This window comes from Pan troglodytes, chromosome 3 (genome assembly GCF_028858775.2).
Source record: "Pan troglodytes isolate AG18354 chromosome 3, NHGRI_mPanTro3-v2.0_pri, whole genome shotgun sequence".
NCBI lineage: Eukaryota > Metazoa > Chordata > Mammalia > Primates > Hominidae > Pan > Pan troglodytes.
Genome location: NC_072401.2, coordinates 31,107,275 through 31,127,855, shown reverse-complemented (window position 1 = coordinate 31,127,855; position 20,581 = coordinate 31,107,275). Strand labels below are relative to the sequence as shown.

The following is a 20,581-nucleotide window of genomic DNA, read 5'->3' as shown; positions in this document are numbered from 1 at the left end:
CATTCATTGATATTTCATTTTAGCTTCATTATGTTTCATCTTTGTGATCTATGCCATAGCTATAGTGTTACAATGAGTTCTCTCGGTATTTTCAGAAAAAGGCTCTTTTTAACAGGGTCATTGATTCTAATTTTTGTCTATAGAGCACCATTTTGTAATAACAATAATAGCAATTGCACATAAAATAATAATGATAATAATAAATAATAAGGTTAATAGCAATTGCAATTCCAATAGCAAATATTTTTATTAGGCACTTACAAACATCAGGAGAAATTCTAAGCTCTTCACATATATTAAATTATTCAATAAAGAGTCCTGTGGATTAATATTCATAAGATCTTGGATTGGTATATACCTTTGTAATTTTTGGCATCCTTTTGATCCTACATCATCCACTATGGCTTTGACCTATATTATATGCCTAAGAGACAAACAAGTAATATGACAAGAACTACCCTCTGCTGGAAACTAGGAGTATCTTATTAATAAGGGGCCTGAATTTCTGTGTAACTCAATATTCATTATTCACTAAAGTGCACTGACTATAGTCAAGCATAGGAAGAAATGTACTTCCATGAAATGTAGAAGTCAGGGTGGCCATATGAATTGCTCAGGCCAAAGACATATGAGCAGAAATGATGCAAGTCGCTTCCTAGTGGAGGCATTTAAGGGCCAGCACATAATTTGCCATCTTTTCTTCCTAATATCTGTATTAGTTAGGGTTATGCAGAGAAACTGAATCAACGTAATTTATATTTATCATAGATAAATAGATATAATATACATTTAATATATATTTATAGTGTATATGAATATATATACATTTACGTATATATACATATATATACAAAACACATATATAGAGACAAAGAGAAAGAGGGAGAAAGTTTATAAAGAATTGGCCCACGTGCTTTTGGAGGTTAAGAAGTCCCAAAGTCTGCAGTTGGCAAGCTGGATACCTTGGAAGACCAATGCATAGTACCAGCCCAACTCTAAAGGCTTGAGGCTTGAGAACGAGGAGCTGATAGTATAAGTTCCAGTTCAAAAGTTTTTGGGCTCGAGACTCAAGAAAAGTTGAGGTTTTAGTCGAATCTGAAGGCCAGGCAAAACCAATGTTTCAGCTCAAGCAGTTAGGTTGGAGGAGTTCCCATTCCCATTTACAAAAAGATTCCCTTTTGTTCTCTTCAGACCTTCAGCTAAGTGTTTGAGGGCCACCCACATTAGGGAGGACAATCTGCTTGACTCAGTTTACTGATTTAAAATGTTAATCTCATGGCCAAACACCCTCAGGACACACTCAGAATAATGTTGGACCAAATATCAGGCATCCTGTGGCTCAGTCATTTTGACATAAAAAATTAACCATTATGACATATTAACATATGTATCATAAAATGGAAACAGCCTGGAGTGTTTAGCTTAGATATAGACTACCAGGAAGTTCACTGATGGTCCTTGGTAAGATCTATTTTATGTCATGTTACAGCACTTGCATTGTATATCTTTCAGGCATGTAGTAAATGTTCAATTCAATAATTGATCATGGGGATTAGGAGTGAAAAGGCTGAAGAAACACATACATAAGTCTCTATTTGGTGGTACCAAACTAGTTGGAGCCCTATTACATTATTTAATATATGTGCCCTGTAAAATGTGGGATTTTAATGAGATGTCTTTCAGGTCCCTTAGAGAACACACGTTCAGTAATTTTAGGTTTCCCAGTTTCAGATAGGGAAACTAGTTCACATGAAAGCAAATCAACTGTACTCAAGGCCACTCAGCCCATTAGAAGAAATGATGGGACTGGAACTGTGGTTTTCTATCTACATTGTAATCTGTTTCATTGCACTGGTTCATGCTCTTCTAATCTCAGTAATTGTTCAAAAGAAGCATTAAAAATATATAACTAATTTGGAAGTGGTTTTATTTTGATCTAAATTTATTGTTATGGCAATATTTAGTGTGTGTCATTTGAAAATATCAGAGTAGCTCATCAGCCAGTTTCATGCATAAAATTCAGTTTAAACTCATATTATTTACCTACTTAATACCTAGAAATTAACAAGGAACTATGGGAAATACAGAAGTATATAAAGTGTCCTAAGTAATTCCATTAATTTTATCTTAACCAGCATGGGATATAATCACATATAAACCACACATTTATTTAATATAAAAGTGTTCATGCCTTGTCGTCTCACGGAGAAACACGCTTCTCTAAGGTAGGGCTTACTGTGGTGCAAAATTATTAAAGACTTATTTTTGAAAGCTAGAAAATCAGAGTGCACCATATAATGAGTACAACTACCTCCAAATTTGTCATCTTTAAAAAGCTGTGTAATTATTTCTATGGCACTGCTATTGCTCTGAACTTTCTTGGATTTCCATTTCAGAGTACTTGCAGAATTTTTGTGACAATTCCTTTCATCTCTTGAATGTACTATTGATTACTTGAAATGGCCAATTAGTATTCAGAGACTGTTTATGAGAATTAAATATGTGATAAAGATAGATAGTATTGCATTTATTCAAATAGTAAGTTGATAAATTTTATTCTGAGGCTTTTGTGGTTGGTAAAAGTGACTTCCACTGCAATTATAAAAACGGTGGCCCACAGCCATTTCAAAATATATCAGAATCATTGGAATTAGCTCACAGCTCCAGAACAGACTATAGTATAATGAGGCCCTTCACCCAATGTTTGATTTAATTGTGTGTAGGCATATGAGTGAATATATTATATATGATGTGTGCATATATGTGTGTATATGAGAGAGCTTCATTCATTGTTTTATAATTTGTGAAAAGTTATAAAAGGTGTTATTTCCATTTTGGAAGCATTTTGATTTAACTTGAGCCAAGACATAAATATATAGAAAGCAACATAGAGGTGAGCCTGAGACACTGAGCTGCATTCACTGAACTAATGCACATGTTAAACAAGAAGTTTTCTTTCTCTGGAAATTAGAAAGAAAAGATAGAAGGATATTTACAGGTTTTTTGTTTTGTTTGTTTGTTTGTTTTACTATAGTATTGCCACGAGGTACAAAAATGGACAAGATTAGTAAGAGGTCTTTTATGCATCTCTAAAGTTTTCTGAATGGGGCAAAATGAAAAACACTATTACAGGCTTGCCTTGGAGGGCAAGTGAAGGGAAAAACAGAACTACTCTGTGATCATTAGCTATACTCTTTCCTTAGGAGTCGGTATGGTACAGAAAGAATAGTGGGGCTACCTGCCAAGAAAGTGATTGTGAGGATTTAATGAACTCATGTATATGAAGTGCCCAACACAGAAACAAACATATGACTTATGCTGCATAAATTTTAGTCTTCTTCCCTCTGGCTATTTCATGCTCTTGGTGTTATTTGCATATGTATGGATATAAGATGAGAATGAATAATTTAGCATTGATGTGCAGTATGAGGGAGAAGAAAATGGAGAAGAGATTTGATCTAATCAAAATGAGTTAGTCATAATCCCCAGTCTTTGAAAAATACTAATAGAGTTAAGTCATATTTATATCAAGATCTTAACTTTTCATATCTATGATTTTTCTTTTATCCTTTCAGTAGCCCCAAGATTTGGTTAGGCAGGTTATTATGATGTACTTAATGAGAAAATTAGTGGTTGTGACTTGCTCAATCATATAACTATTTTGTACCAGAGTGTAAATCAAAATAGAGGTCCCATGATTGGTCAGACTCTACGATGGACCTCAGTAATTCTCACCTCTTGTGTAACCTCCTCCTCTTATGTGGGCTGGACCTGGTGACTCACTTCTAATAAACAGATTATGGTAAAAGTGATAAGTGTTACTTCCAACATTAGGTTAAAAGAGACTGTGGCTTCCATCTTGGTCTCCCTTCTTGCTCTCTCATTTCCTCTGTCTAAAGAAACCAGCTACCATGTTGGGAGTAGCCGTATGTGCCCCAGTGGCAAACTATTATCTCTGCTCAGCATCCAAGAAAGACCCCAAGCCTGTCAACAGTAACATGAATGAGCTTGAATCTTCTGAGGCCTGCCAACAGCCATGTGAGGGAGCTTATGAGAGGATTTTCTTCCAGCTGAACCTTTAATAAAGACAACAGACCAAGCAGACACCTGGATTTCAAGGTTGTGATAAATTCTGAGTCAGAGCATCCCTCTAAACCAGGGGTCCCCAACCCCCTCACCATGGACCAGTACCAGTTTGTGGCCTGTTAGGAACCGGGCCATACAGCAGGAGGGGAGCAGTGGGTGAGCAGGCATTATCACCTGAGTGCCACCTCTTGCCAGATCAGCATTAACATCAGATTCTCACAGAAATGTGAACCCTATTGTGAACTGTGCATGCGAGGGATCTAGGTTGTGCGCTCCTTATGAGAATCTAATGAGGTGAACGGTTTCATTCAGAAATCATATCCCCTCTCCCCATTGTGGAAAAATTGTCTTCCATGAAACTGGTTTCTTGTGCCAAAAAGGTTGGGGACCGCAGAGCTAAACCATTCCAACATTCTTGAGTCAGAGGTAATAAATTTTGTTGTTTTAAGCCACGACGTTTTGGAGTATCATATTATGCAAAAATAGATAACTAATACACATGATGCCCAATTTTCTACAGTTGAAGCATCTACTCTATACAGTATAGCTCACTTATTAATTGATTGTTGAAGCTTCCAGTTTGGAGTTTTCTGATCCTTAATAATTCTGCAACTTTTGGCTATTTGCTCAACCTCTCTGTGACTCAGATTTATTTATATGACATAGAAATAAAAGAAATAGAAACTATGGGGAGAAAGAAAAGGAAGTCCATAGAAAGTGCTTGGAATTGTGCTGGCCCATATATAGTGGTCAGTGCATGTTATTATTATCATTTCTTCCTTGAGGTAGGAAGCACAAGTGATATCACAAATAAATGGAGATATAAAACTTAAGTATTCAAAATTGTGATTGTAAATATGAATCTTTGACATTAACAAGATATACAAATATGAGAATAATGGTACAAGATAATGTGGCAAGCAAAATGGCCAGTCATAAATGAGAAGCTACAAGGCAGGGAGATTCTGGCATATTTCAGTGTGTGTTGCTTTCTCTTTGAGAGAATGGTATTTTTTCTGTTTAATTGTATTATTTGCCAGCTATCTAAATTTAGAAGCCTCTTTGCATGGCAGTTTACAGTACTTTGATGCCATCTAATTATATAAATGTTAACATTTTTGTGAAGGTTTTGTTCAATGTTATTCTTATATATTCATATACATTTATTTATCAATATATTTAAGTATAAATGAAAAAGTTTCCAAAAATCAAACATGATATATTTAGAGAAAAATATGTTTAGAAGTAGTGGTGATTTATTCTTTCCTAAACAAGGAATAAAGTGACAACAGTCAATATGCACCTGGACATCATCTGAAAAATGCCACCACGAGCAGAAATAACCCTTAGTTATAACACCAAAATGCCAAGAAGGACAAATAGAGAATGCTGGGAGTAGGAGATTGAGAGACAAGATAGGACATAAAATATATAAGGATGATTGGATTTAGACTCTACATAACATTTAAAAAAATGTAGTGGAACACTAAACTGCAACATTGCTGTTTTTATTTTTCAGGGCATTTTTTAAGGTGAATAGAAGTAATAAAGACTTTGTACAAATATGTAAAGTAAAACAACGAAGAACCATAATACAATAAACAAATAGCATTTGCTGAAATTGTTTTTCAGTCTTTCCTAGTCTGCATCAGATCTTTTATTCTAACACAATGTGATAAATTTAAAGATCTTCAATAAGAACAACATGAATTTTGAAAAAATTATTAAGGGACAAATTTCTAGGAAGCTTTTTTGGAAAACCTAAATACGTAAATTACTTCTATCAAATGTATTAATTAATGTGGTATGTTAATATGTGTAAGGGATGGTATTTGTATTTATAGTAAATAAAATGTATTTTTTCCTGTGTATATTATCTAAAATCACTTTCTCGATAAGACTCTTTTACATCTAAACATTATAATAACACAGCATGGTTAATACCTGAGGTGGCTTGGATCTGTGTCCCCATCCAAATCTCGTGTTAAATTGTACCCCTAATGTTAGACGTGGAGCCTGGTGGGAGGTAATTAGATCATTGGGGCGGATCCTTCGTGAACGGTTTAGTGCTATCCCCTCAGTGGGGTTTTTGTGATGGTGAGTGAATTCTCTTAAGATGTGGTTGTTTAAAAGTGTGCAGCACCTCTGCCCCTCTCTCTCTTCCCCCCGTTCTGGCCATGTAAGATGTGCATGCTTCTCTTTCACCTTCTACCAGGATTGTAAGCTCCCTGAGGCCTCCCTAGAAGCAGATGCTGCCATGCTTTCTGTACAGCCTGTGGAACCATAAGCCAATTAAACCTCTTTTCTTTATAAATTATTTAGTCTCAGGTATTTCTTTATAGCAGTCGAGAACAGACTAATACAATACACAACATCTACAAGAGTATATTTTATAGTTTGTTTCTTCTATGCTTTGTGTGTGTTGCTGTGCAGTTTATCCTTTGATAAATCATATGCCAATTGGTAGAGAAGGGATGCATCACACACAATGAATACATAGTAGGCCTATTTCTCATTTGTTTTTCTTTACCTCCATTGTCTTTTTTTTTTTTTTTGTAGAGACATCGTTTCACTGTGTTGCCCAGGCTGGTCTCCAACTCCTGGGCTCAAGCCCCTCTTGCCTCTGCCTCCTGCAAACCTGGGATTACAGTCATTTTTAAGTCCAGAAGATAGAATGATCTTTCATGTTTATTAAATATCATCTAGGAATGAACATGTCTAATGGGATGGAGATTTATGACCATCTACCAAATTAGCTTTTGTGATGGTTTACTCTGGTGGCAACCAATTGACCAATTTTTAAACCAAATGCTCAGGTATTTAATTTTCAAGAGTAAGCTTGATTGGAATCTGATGTCTCTGACACTATTAATGCCTTTCTTCCAGGGCAGTGAAAATGCAGAGTGATACTTGCCACAGAAAAAGTGAATACTATTTGGCACATAAAAGCAGAATAGAAATGAAAGATTACAGACATAGTAAGGTGTCCACAGTTGCAGAAGCATCCTTCCCAAAGGAGACAAGCAATACTGCTGGGTGTTCCTTTTCCTTTATCTGACAAACCTAATGACTCACAGAGAAGACATGCTCTAGTGCTGAATTCTTCTGACTTCATTTCTATTCTCTTTTGAAAATACCCAGGGGTATTTCTCCTACCTTCTTCCATTACTGTTCTATTTGTCCTTTGTCCTTACCAATTTTTTTCTCCTCTTTATCTCCTTTAATAAAAAAATCAGAATTTTAAAATGTCTGCTTCTTATACCAAGTCAAACAATACAGATGTATAAAGTGAAAAAGTAAATAGTGTTCCCTTCACTTTCCAGTGTTATTTCTTGAATTAATTACAAATACTAACACACTGATGATGTAATTTTCCTTATTTCACTTGTATAAATGGATGGTTTTATTTTTGTCCCTTAACAAAAAAAGGTATTAGTATAGTACCATATACTTTGCTCTATAACCTTCTTGTTCACTTACTAATAAACTTTCTCCAGGTCAACATGAGTAGAATAACTTATGCTTTTTCATAGCTGTGTAATGTAATAGAGTCTGAAAATATTATATTTTATTCAATTAATTTCCCACATGAACAGAATTCAACTTTTGGTAAGATTTCACTACAAACCATGTTGATGTTTTGACTTCTATAGGATAGATTCCTAAAGTAGGACTGTCTAAAATATATTCTCAATTTAAATTTTAATAGATATGCCAGATTAGTTTTCTTTTTTTCTTTTTAGACGAAATTTTGCTCTTGTTGCCCAGGCTGGAGTGCAATGGCATGATCTTGGCTCACTGCAACATCCACCTCCCAGGTTCAAGCGATTCTCCTGCCTCAGCCTCCCAAGTAGCTGGGACTACAGGTGCTTGTCACCATGCCCAGCTAATTTTTTTGCATTTTTAGTAGAGGCTGGGTTTCACCATGTTGGCCAGGCTGGTCTTGAACTCCTGACCTCAGGTGATCCACCCACTTTGGCCTCCCAAAGTGCTGGGTTTACAGGCATGACCCACTGCACCGGGCCCAGGTTAGTCTTCAAAAAGAATTTAAAAATGTATACTTCACTCCACAGGAGTCTGAGTCTCCATTTTCGTACATTTATTGGATATTATTGATATCTTCAATTGTTTGATGGTCAAATATATGAATATTATTTTTCATTTTTAAAACCAGTGTATTTTCTCATTTACAACATTATTGAATTTTCCTTTCTATAAATTTCTTGCTTATATTTTTCTCCAATTTTCATTTTGTATTGTTTGTATTTTGTTATTGATTTTAGGATTTCTTTTATATTAAGTGTACACTACTAATTTTTACAGAGTGAGGAAATGTGCTAAAAGCCATATTTTTCCCAGAAATTCCTTGTCTTTTAATTTTATTTGTATTACTTATGATCCTAGATTAATATATATCTGATTAAATCTTGATGAATTTGCCAATGGGTTGTGAATTTTTTATCTTGATTATATCTTTTTTTAAATTTGAAGTGAATTTAAGTAAATTAGAATTGCTTAACCAGGAAAAGAGACAATTTCAATGACATTAATAGTTATTAAGCTATGATATACAAGTTACCTTGATAATTTATATATCTTACATAGATTATTTCATGTGCTTTTTATAAGAATTTTAAAAAGGAAGATGAGGGAGCTACAGCTCAGAGGGATGAAATCGTCAGTAATTAGAGGGACTGGTATGGTCAGTCAAGTCCATGTGATTCTAAAGCTCATGCATTTCAGCTCCTGTTTTTCCCAAGGGCATTGAATTCTCAGATATTTAGGTTCTCACCTAATGATTTAGGGCAAGAGAAAAAGCAGGAACTACTTTAAAAATTAACATAAGAGTACGTACCAACTTTTTTTTTCTTTTTCTTTTAATTTTTTTTTTTGAGATGGGGTGTGCCTCTGTTGCCCAGGCTGGAATACAATGGTGTGATCTCCACTCACTGCAACCTCCTCCTCCCAAGTTCAAGCAATTCTTCTGCCTCAGCCTCCTCAGTAGCTGGGATTACAGGTGCCTGCCACCACACCCAGCTGATTTTGTTTTGTATTTTTAGTAGAGACAGGGTTTCGCCATGTTGGCCAGGCTGGTCTCGAACTCCTGACCTCAGGTGATCCACCTGCCTCAGCCTCCCAAAGTGCAGGGATTACAGGCGTGAGCCACCGTGCCCAGCCCAACTTTAAAGTCTGATAAAGAATTACCTCCCGGGGCCTGTCCCTTACTAGGTGTCCAACACTGGACAAGTAACTAAACCTCTATAGAACAGAATGTTAAAATGAAAGCCATCAAAATATCATATGCCAAAATGAAGTTTCAGACCAGGGTGCACATTTTCAAAGGAGGTACTCAATGAAGAAGGTTGTAGAGTGATAAAAGGATTAATCCATTAAGACAATGTAACACTTAAAAACAGGTATGCAACTAACAGGGCCCGAAGGACTCGAAGCAAAAATGGCAGAACTAAAGAAAGAAATAGACAACTCATAATAGTTCACTATGGAGAAGATCAACAAGCAAATAGAAGACTTGAACAGGACTATAAACCAACTATACTAAACAAACATCTGCAGAACACTATACCCACAAACAGCAAAACGTACTTCTTAAGGGCACATGGAACATTCTTCAGGGTAGATCCATATGTTAGGCCATTAAGAAAAGCCTTAATAAGTGTAAAAAGATCGAAACTATATCAAGTATGCTACAAATTGATAAGAGAAGAAAAGATGGGAGAATTACAAATATGTGTAAATTGCATAACATTGTTCTAAATAACCAATGCAGCAAATAAGACATCACTGGAGAAATCAGAAAATACTGAGATGAATGAAAATACAAATGCAATACAACAAAACTTGAGATGTGGTGAAAGTACTGCTCAGAGAAAAATTGATAGCTGTAAATATCTATATTAAAAAGAGAAATATCTTAAATCATAACCTATACTTCCACCATATAGCACTGAAAAAAGGAGAACAAATAAATCTAAAGTGGGAAGAATGAAGTAATACAAATTAGAATAGAAATTAATAAAACAGAGAATAAAGAAACAACAGAGAAAATCAATAAGAGCAATAGTTTTTCTTTGAAAAGATCAACACAATTGACAAACTTTTAGATAGACTGATCAAGAAAAGAGAGAAGACTCAAAATACTAAAATCATACATGAAAGAAGAACATTACCACCAGGTTTATAAAAATAAAAAGCATTATTAACACATAAAAAAACTTCATGCCAACCCATGAGGTAATTTAATCGACAAATTTCTGTAAAGACATTAGCTACCAAAACCAACTCATGAGGAAATAGAAAATGTGAATAGATCTATACCAAGAAAAAAAGATTGAATTAGTAATTTAAACAAAAATTTTAATTAAAAAAATCCCAGGCCCAGATGGCTTTACTAGTGAATTCTACCAAACCTTTAAAGAACAATTAATATGAATTTTTAAAAAGAAGAAGAAGGAGGAGGAGGAGAAGGAGGAGGAGGAGGATGAGGAGGAGGAGGATGAGGAGGAGGAGGAGGAAGATGAGGAGGAGGAGGAGGAGGGGGGAACACTTTCTATGAGATCAGTATTACCCTGATCCAAACCTAGCAAAAAGGTAATAAAAAAGAAAACCTCCAAGCAGTATTCTTATGAATATACATGCCAGAATCCTGAACAAAATACAAGCAAACTGAATCCAGCAACATATAAAAATAATAATACCCCATAATGAAGTTGGACTTATCCCAGGAATGCAAGGATACTTAACATTTGAAAATCAATTAATGTAATTCCATATTAACAGAATAAAGAAAAAGAAACATATGATTATAGAAACAGAAAAAGCGTTTGAAAAAACCCAACATATTTTTATAATTAAAACACTCAACAAACTTGGAATAAAAGGGGACTTTCTCAATCAAAGAAAAGGCTTCTATCACAAACCCACAGCTAACATATTACTGATAAAAGTTTGTACGCTTTCTCCCTAAGATCAGGAACAAAGCAAGGATGTATGTTCTCATCACTTCTATTCAATATTGTGCTGAAGGTTCTAGTTCTAGTCAGGGCAATTAGGCAAAAACTAACTAACGAATTAACTAACTACATAAATAACTAACTAAATAAATAAAAATTAAAATTAAATGCATTCAGATGGGAAAAAAGGAAGGAAAACTCTATTTGCCAATGGCATGATCCTGAATATAGAAAATTCTTAAGAATGCCCCAAACCTATTAGAAACATGAAAGAGTTATGAAAGTTTGAAGAATGTAAGATCAGTACACAAAGATCATTTGTATTTCTGTACACTAGAAATGAAAAACTAGAATATGTAATTAAGAAAACAATTCCCAGGCCAAGCATGGTGGCTCACGCCTGTAACCCAGCACTTTGGGAAGCTGAAGCAGGCAGATCACATGAGGTCAGGAGTTTGAAATCAGCCTGGCCAAAATGGTCAAACTCAGTCTCTACTAAAAATACAAAATTAGCTGTGGTGGCGCATGCCTGTAATCCCAGCTACTTCAGTAGGCTGAGGCATGAGAATCGCTCGAACCAGGGAGGCGGAGGTTGCAGAGTGAGCTGAGATCATGCCACTACACTCCAGCCTGGGCAACAGAATGAGACTTCGTCTCAAAAAAACAAAACAAAACACACACACAAAAATTTCCTACACAATAGCATTGAACAATTAAAATACTAAGGAATAAATTTAATCCCAAAAGCACAAAATTTGTACCCTGAAAACTACAAAATATTGCTGACAGGAGTAAGAGAAGACCTAAATAAATGGAAAAACATTCCATATTCCTGGATCGGAAGAATTAACATTATTAAGATGGCAGTATTCCCCAAATTGATCTACATACAGATTCAATGTATTCCTATCATAATTCCACCTTTTCTTCTTGCAGAAATTGGCAAGCCATTCCTAAAATTCATGTGGAAATGAATAGCCAAAACAATCTTTTAAAAAGAACAAAGTTGGAAGACTCATACTTCCTGATTTGAAAACTTACTACAGAGTTATAGCAATCAAGACAGTGTGATATTGGCATGAATACAAACTTATAGATCAATGAAACAGAACTGAGGGGCCCAAAATAGTCTCTTTTATTTATAGTCAAATGTCCTACATCGGTACCACAACAATTCAGTATAGTAAAGAGTGATCTTTTCAACAAATGGTAGCAGAACAACTAGATACCCATATGCAAAAGAATGAAGCTGGACCTTTACCTCAGATCACGCACAAAAGTACCTCAAGGTGAATCATAGACCTAACTATAAGCTAAAAGTATAAAATTCTTACAAGTTTCATTATAAGTAAACTTGGATTGTTGGTGAACTTGGGGTAAAAAAAAACCTTATATATGATACCAAAGCACAAATGACAGAAGAAAAAATACGTATATTGGGCTTTAACAAAATTAAAAACTTTAGTGCTGTAAACATTCAATCAAAAATATAATGGAACATATATTTGAATAAAATACTTGCAAATTATGTATCTGATAATAGCTTTTCTTTCTTTCTTTTTTTTTTTTTTTGAGACAGTGTCTCGCTTTACTACCCAGGCTGGAGTGCAGTGGCGTGATCATGGCTCGCTGCAGCCTCAACCTCCCAGGCTCAAACTATCCTCCTGCTTCAGCTTCCTGAGTAGCTGGGACTATAGGCATGTGCCACCAGCTAATTCTTTGTAGAGACAGGGTCTCCCTATATTGCCCAGGCTGTTCTCAAATTCCTGATCTCAAGCAATCCTCCTGCCTCAGCCTTCTAAAAATGCTGGGATTACAGGTGTGAGTGAACATGTGGGGCCTGATAATAGATTTTTTAAAAAAATACTGAAGAAACTCTACAAGGAAAGGATAAGAAGATAACCAAATTTTTAAGAAGGCAAAGGATCTGACAAGATAATTCTTCAGTGAAGATACACAGTTGTTCAAAAAGCAAAAGAAAAGGTGCTCAATATCATTAGCCAATAGGGAAATTCAAATCAAAACCACCATGGGATACCACTTCATACCTACTAGGACTAGGGTAAATATTTTATTATAGCCCTTTTTATTAAAGGCGGATAGTAACAAGTGTTGACAAGAACAGAGAGAAATTGAAATCTTTATGCATAGCTGTTTGGGATAGAAAATGATATCTTCTTTTTTAGAAAATAATTTGGCAGCTCTTCAAAACATTAAACACAGAGTTACCATAAGACCCAGCAATTCCACTTCTATGTATTTTCTCAGAGAAGTGTAAAATAGTTCACACAGGTCGGGCGTGGTGGCTCACACCTGTAATCCCAGCACTTTGGGAGGCCGAGGCAGGAGGATCACGATGTCAGGAGTTCGAGACCAGCCTGACCAACACAGTGAAACCTCATCTCTACTAAAAATACAAAAATTAGCTGGACGTGCTGGTGCATGGCTGTAATCCCAGCTATTCAGAAGACTGAGGCAGGAGAATCACTTGAACCCAGGAGGCAGAGGGTGAGCCGAGATCGCGCCATTGCACCAGCCTGGCGAGAGAGCGAGACTCCCTCTCAAATAAATAAATAAATAAATAGTTCACACAAACACTTCTACGTGAATGTTTGTAGTGGCATTATTACAGACAAAAAGTAGAAACAACCCAATGTCTGTTAACTGATGAATAGATAGATAACTGTGGCATATCCAAACAATGTAATATTATTTGACAATAAAAGGAATGAAGTAATAAGATCTAAATACGATTATGTAATATAATGTAATATGACAAAATGGATGAACCTTGAAAATATTACACTAAGTGAAAGAATCCAGTTACATAAGACTACATATTGTGTGATTCCATTTATGGGAAACATTTAGAATAAGCAAATAGACAGAGGCAGATATAGATTAGTTGTTGCCTAGGACTGGGGCTATTAGGAGAAGTGGGGACAGGTTGCTAACATATTATAGGATTTCTTCTGGGGTGAAGACCTATTTTAAAATTGAGTATAGTGATGGTTGCACAACTCTATGTATCTACTAAAACCTATTGAAGTATGTACTTAAAAAAGAGGAGGTACTAAAAACACTCTATTGCGTGGCATATCCACGTGTATAAAAAGTTTCAGAGTTGGAGGTTGGGAAATTATCTTTGCAGAGAATTAGACTATGAGTACCAGCCTGCTCAATTACAAGACAGTAGCTTTAAGGTGACCATTCTGAGGTCTTATTAAGATTTATTTCCTGAATTTTGGGAGATACAGTGGGCTGGTACATGCAACAAGTCTGATTGATTTAAAGGATGAATGACTAGTTGGCTATCCACTCCAATGGTGGAAACAGGAATCTAAATTTTTAGAGTTTGTTCATGGCAAAGGATGTAGGAGTGTTTCCCATGAATCAGAGGTTAATCATGAAGATCCAATATAGAATAATCACTGATCTGTCCTAGTGTCTGTTTGTCCAAGGGGACAAACAGACCTCAGCTGGGAAAACAGAACCCTAGTCAAATTATTAGGACTGAAAGTGAAAGTAGTCACATCTCAACTCCTCATCCAACAGAATAGACATGTATTGGACCTTGGCAAAGGAAATGCAGGGACATCCTCGGCGACGGGAAATCATTGGAGAACCTACAGAAATGCCTATCAAACTGTTAGTTTAAAACCAGCTGTTGTATTCAAGCTGATGGAGGATGAAAGAAATATTAATACTACTCAGAGATAAAGGGAAGAAGGCAACCAAACCTCCTTTATTCCATGATGTCTTCCTGCCAGCCACAGGCAGAGCTGCAGGGAGAAGCCTCAACTTTAAATCAGCTTCAGAGCTTTGATATTACATGAGGCCACACATGTTCATTATTGAACTGATATTGTGTTTGATGACTTAAAATTATTGTAGGACTTTATTAAAATGATCACAAAATCAGACTGCCTAAGTTTTCACATAAGTGTAAGGAACACCACTAACCTCACCAAGTATATTTAAAAGACAATGGGAAAAAATTTAGATTGTTTATAATTATATCCCACTAGACGTATCACTGCAGATTCTAAAACAAGAATAATAATGGCATCCAATCCACAGAATTGCTGTGAGAAATCTCTTCACTGCCTAGCAAATAATAAACATTTTTAATTAATGATATTATTATCACTTTGCTTTTACCATTTGTTGACATATAATCTAGATCATTGAATGTTCTCTAGACAGGAATGTTCCCTGCATTGTCCAATAAGTAGTCACTGGCCACATGTGTCCATTGAGGACCAAGGAAGTGGCTAGTGCCACTGAGGCATTGAATTTTTCATTTCATTTTAATTAATTTAAATATAAATATAAATAGTTACACATGGCTAGTGCCTACCACAATGAATTGTTCAGATATAGACTTTGTATAACAAGGAAAAACAATATGGAATGGAAAAGTTGATGGTAAATTGAAGTTCAAGTTCAGCCAACAAGGAATACTTTTACAAACCAAATTATTGCTTCATTAGTGTAACTGGTGATGCCAGAAGAACCTAAGAATTAATCAGAAACAAGCAAAGGTTAAGGTAGGGAAGTAGAATTGTAATTTGCATGCAGATTTCAATGTGAATAGCAATATATTCACAAAGAAATTTGCCCATACTGAAATATATTCACACTAACTTTTTGACATCCAGTATGGTTCATTAGCATTGATAATAAATTGCCTATGGGATTTAAACTAGCTGTGTCCTAATGATGCAGATTGTTAAACATAGACAGTATCTTAATAAGAGAAGCTGCATCATCTTATTCTCTATGAATCTTATAAAAAAAGAGATGTATGTCCATCTGATTGGAATCTGTTAGTACAAACCTCTGAAACATTCAGAGCAGTTCCACTCTAATAGTAGGGGGGTTTAAAACATGATGAAGAGAAGGTCATCTTGCCTTTGATAAACCTCCTGACCTACTCTTTTCTACAGCCCAAAAGAAAGTTTACTTTAGTGAGGAGGGTAAAAATAAAGCCATAAGGAGTAAGAAGGCAGAGTCAGCAGGTCTCTAAATTGAAGTCTGTAGACTGGAAGGAAAAACCAGAGTGCATTTAACATTGTGCTCGAGCTATGTCAGATGTGGGGGGAAATTTTTACTTGAAGTTAGGCAATTCTGGCCTTGTCCTAACTCCACATAGTGCCAAACAGTTGTGTAAAGTAATATTTATTATTGCTCTCACATTAAAGATTTATATCCAACTGTATATCTTCCATATAATGGATCTAAGAGCTTTGAATTTGTTTTTTATGAGAAATGTTTGAAATAGCTTCTGCTCTTTTCCTTCTATCTAAGCCTGCCCCGCTGCCCCAACTCTAGTCTCTGGTACACAGCTGACAGTGCAACCTCTACTTGGAAATAGGGCAGCTGTAGAGAACTTATACTATTCTAGATACATTCTAAAATGGAGACTGTCTATCATATCTAGCCTGAACTTAGCTGGATACTGTGGCAGCAGATCTTAGAATCAGCAGTTTTCTAAAAACAATGTGAGATTAGAACTGTGTAAGAAGGTAAATGACTAAACAAATATATATTTGTGCAGCTTATGTAGCATTTTTAAAGTGCTTACTATAACTGTGGGACTTTATATGAATTGTTTCTTATATATAGCTTTATGAGATAAATGATGTTTTAACCCCAATATACAAATAAAGAAACCAATGTTTTGGAAAAGACTAAGTGATAGCTTGCTCAACGGAAGATAATTCATTATTTGGTAGAGGTGCTGAGCCATTTGTTAAGCACAATGCAATGTGGCCTTTCTGATACAGAATAGAATTCTCCCTATCAATCAAGATGAAAGGTGGTGCCTTCATCTTTCTGGGGTTATGGAGACCTACTGACATATGAAAACAGTGTGCACTGCAGTTCACTACAAATCTAACTTGTATCTAAGCTAAATGCTCTTCACATTCCCCCTTTTTAAAAATTATTTTTACAGTGAATATAAAGGCAGCTGGAGGAGAAGGGATAAGTTTCCTAATGTTGCAACTTTATGAGGCCCTAATTGGAACTTGACCAAGGGAGCAAGAATCAGCATCCACGGACATTTGAATCCATTTTCTGATTTCCGTGCCACTGGGCAACGGGACCCCAGAAGGGGACATTCCAAATTGAGCTAGCTGAGACATGATTCTTGCCCTGCCTTGTGTCTGGGCAAAGCCGAGAGCAGAGAACCTACAGGGAACAAAAAAAAACAACAACACACTGAACTCAAGTCAGAGAAACTGGATTTTAGTTTGTGCTTTGTATTTTATCAGTGGTATTGCCTCTGGCTAAGTCATTTTTCACCTCTTTGAGTTGCAAGGTTTTTTTTTTAATCTATAAAACAAGGATGTAAGAACCAGGATGATTATTTAAGTCTTTTAAAACTCTAACTTTCTATGAGTTTAAAATCTTAAGATAAAATGCACCCTCAACATATCCTTAGAAGTAAAATTTTCACTAAACCAGCATCCTTCTTCAATATACCACTACTTCAAAAGCTAGTTCAACAGCACTTCTTTTATGAGGATGTCTTTCGGTGTCAGTCAGGGCCCTTTGTTGTAAACAGCAAAACCTATGCTGGCTAGATGAAGCAGACAAGTATGTTAGATTCAAGCAGACAAGTATATCAGGTTAGAATTTCCTGAAGGACTAGAGCCAGACCAGGAAGTTACTCCACCATGCCTGGTGGCAAACCACAGAAGAGAGGCTTGGTGGAAGTAGGTAGGAATAAAGAGGGGCTTGGGGGGATGAGGCAAGGACTTCTTTAGGAAAAATATCTCCAGCTGTTGCTGCTGGGCACTTAAAATTTGAGGTCAGGTGGGACACTGGCACTTCCACCCTGCCACTGCCTTCGCTATGTGGCACTTTCCTCATGTTGCTCACTTCCAAATCCGTGTCTCCGTGAGTGCTTCTAACTGTCAGAAGCTAGGTCCCCTGTCTGCACCCAGCTGCAGAGGAGACAGAAAATGTGAGCTCTTTGAATTCTACCCTGCAACGTCACGGATTCTTAATATGAAGATAAAATGTGCTAAAAGTGAGCACGCTATAAGAGATGCTGTTCAGCCACAGTTGAGGACTGACCTTTATGGCTGCAAATAAAATGATGCCCCTGAGTTTATCTTCCAGACTAAGGTTTATTTTTATAAAGTGTCATTGATATAGGAGTTAAAAAGAAATTACTTAGGCAGATAGGGAGGGTACAGAAGTCCTCGATAAGGTTTTTCTTTTAATGAAAAGCAACCTCAAATCATTTTCCTTTCTAACAAAATCAGCTTGTAAAATCGAGCAGTAGACATAGATGCCAGCAATTGTGCCAATCATGTTCAAAATGGCGGCTTCATCCTCACTTCTCTTTGTCAGCTACCATGTACAGTAGGGAGCAGACAAGATGGCCATGGCCAAGGGGAACGCCCATTTGCATAAAAGGATTGGGGTGGGGTGGCCAGCATTTCCCACACCTATGTAAACATCACATCACACCTGATTGAGCCATTCTGTGGGCCCTATGTAAATCAGACATCACCTCTCAAACCTATCTATAAAATCTGGCAAACTCCACTGCTGGCCAGCTTTTTTCTCTTGGAAGCCCCTCTCCTCTAACTAGAGAGAAGGTGAGCTATTCTCCTTTTCCTTTTGTGCCTATTAAACCTCCACTTCTAAACTCCTTGTGTGTGTGTCCATGTCCTAGATTTTCTTGATGCGAGAAACAAATCCTGGGTATTTACCCCAGACAATGAAGCCATTTCATCATTATTAAGTATACAGTAATAAATGGAAATCTTTCAAAGACACATTATATAAACCTTCGCCTTTTAAAAAGAAGATGGGATAAATAGTTTAATCTTTTTTTGATGACATTGATTTTTTTTTTTTTTCGAGATGGAGTCTTGCTCTGTTGCCCAGGCTGGAGTGCAGTGGCGCTATCTTGGCTCACTACAACCTCCACCTCCTGGGTTCAAGCGATTCTCCTGTCTCAGCCTCCCAAGTAGCTGGGATTACAGGTGCCTGGCACCATGCCTGGCTAATTTTTGTATTTTTAGTAGAGACAGTTTCACTATGTTGGCCAGGCTGGTCTCAAACTCCTGCCCTCAGGTCATCCGCCTACCTTGGCCTCCCAAAGTGCTGTCATTACAGGCCTGAGCCACTGTACCCAGCCAATGACATAGATTTTTAATACAAACATACAATACCATGAACATGTTACATGGCATGAGGGAACAGATTGCTTGTTGTCTGAATCCTTGAAGTGACCAGTCATAAAAGAACTTACCACTAATGAAACTGATTTTATTTAATAGGCATTCTTCCATTTCCAATTATCACATGAGTTACAATATATCCTGGAATCAGTCTTACCTAGGTTTAAATCCTAGCAGAGGAAACTTGGGGGATTTGGTAATCTTTCTTTCTTCTTTCTTTTTTGAGACAGGGCTGGAGTGCATTGGTGCAATCATGGCTCACTGCAGAATCAACCTCTAGGGCTCACAGGATCCTCCTACCTCAGTCTCTGGAGTAGCTGGGTGTATTAGTTCATTCTCACACTGCTATAAAGAGCTACCTGAGACTGGGTAGTTTATGAATAAAAGAGTTTTAATTGATTCACAGTTCCGGAGGCTGTACAGGAAGCATGGCAGGGAGGCCTCAGGAAACTTACACTCATGGTGGAAGGGTGAAGGGGAAGCATGCACCTTCATATGGTGGAAAGAGAGAAATAGAGAGAGTGAAAGGAGAAGTACTACACGCTTTTAAATAACCAGATCTTGTGAGAATTTTGTCATGAGACAGCACTAGGGGGATGGTGCCTGGCCATTAAAAACTCCCTCGTGATCCAGTCACCTCCCACCAGACCACACCTCCAACACTCAGGATCACGATTCAACATGAAATGTGGGTGGGGACACAGAGCTAAACTGTTGCAGGAAATCAGGGACCCCGAACAGAGGGACCGGCTGGAGCTGCGGCACAGGAACATAAATTGTGATTTCATGGACATTTATCACTTACCAAATAATACTCTTATAATTTCTTATACCTGTCTTAATCTCTTAATCCTGTTATCTTTGTAAGCTGAGGATGTATGTCACCTCAGGACCCTGTGATAAATGTGTTAACTGTACAAATTGATTGTAAAACATGTGTGTTTGAACAATACGAAATCAGTGCACCTTGAAAAAGAACAGAATAATGCGATTTTAGGGAACAAGGGAAGACAACCATAAGGTCTGACTGCCTGCGGGGTAGGGCAAAAAATGCCATATTTTTCTTCTTGCAGAGAACCTATAAACAGATGTGCAAGTAGGGAAGATATTGCTGAATTCTTTCCCTAGCAAGGAATATTGATATTAATACTCTGGGAAAAGAATCACATTCCTGGGGGCAGGTCTATAAATGGCCACTCTGGGAATGTCTGTCCTATGTGGTTGAGATAAGGACTGAGATATGCCCTGGTCTCCTGCAGTACCCTCAGGCTTACTAGGATTGGGAAATTCCAGCCTGGTAAATTTTTGTTCAGACCGGTT

The 20,581-nt window shown here is 36.7% G+C and overlaps 1 long non-coding RNA gene across 1 annotated transcript; it reads left to right on the top strand.

Annotated features, from left to right (window-relative positions):
• The first annotated feature begins 1,398 nt into the window (after nt 1-1,398).
• Nucleotides 1,399-4,104, top strand: LOC107974068 (uncharacterized). The gene is made up of 2 exons (XR_001716612.1): nt 1,399-1,461; nt 3,900-4,104. It is a non-coding gene; the product is annotated as an uncharacterized LOC107974068 (long non-coding RNA).
• The last annotated feature ends 16,477 nt before the right edge of the window (nt 4,105-20,581 follow it).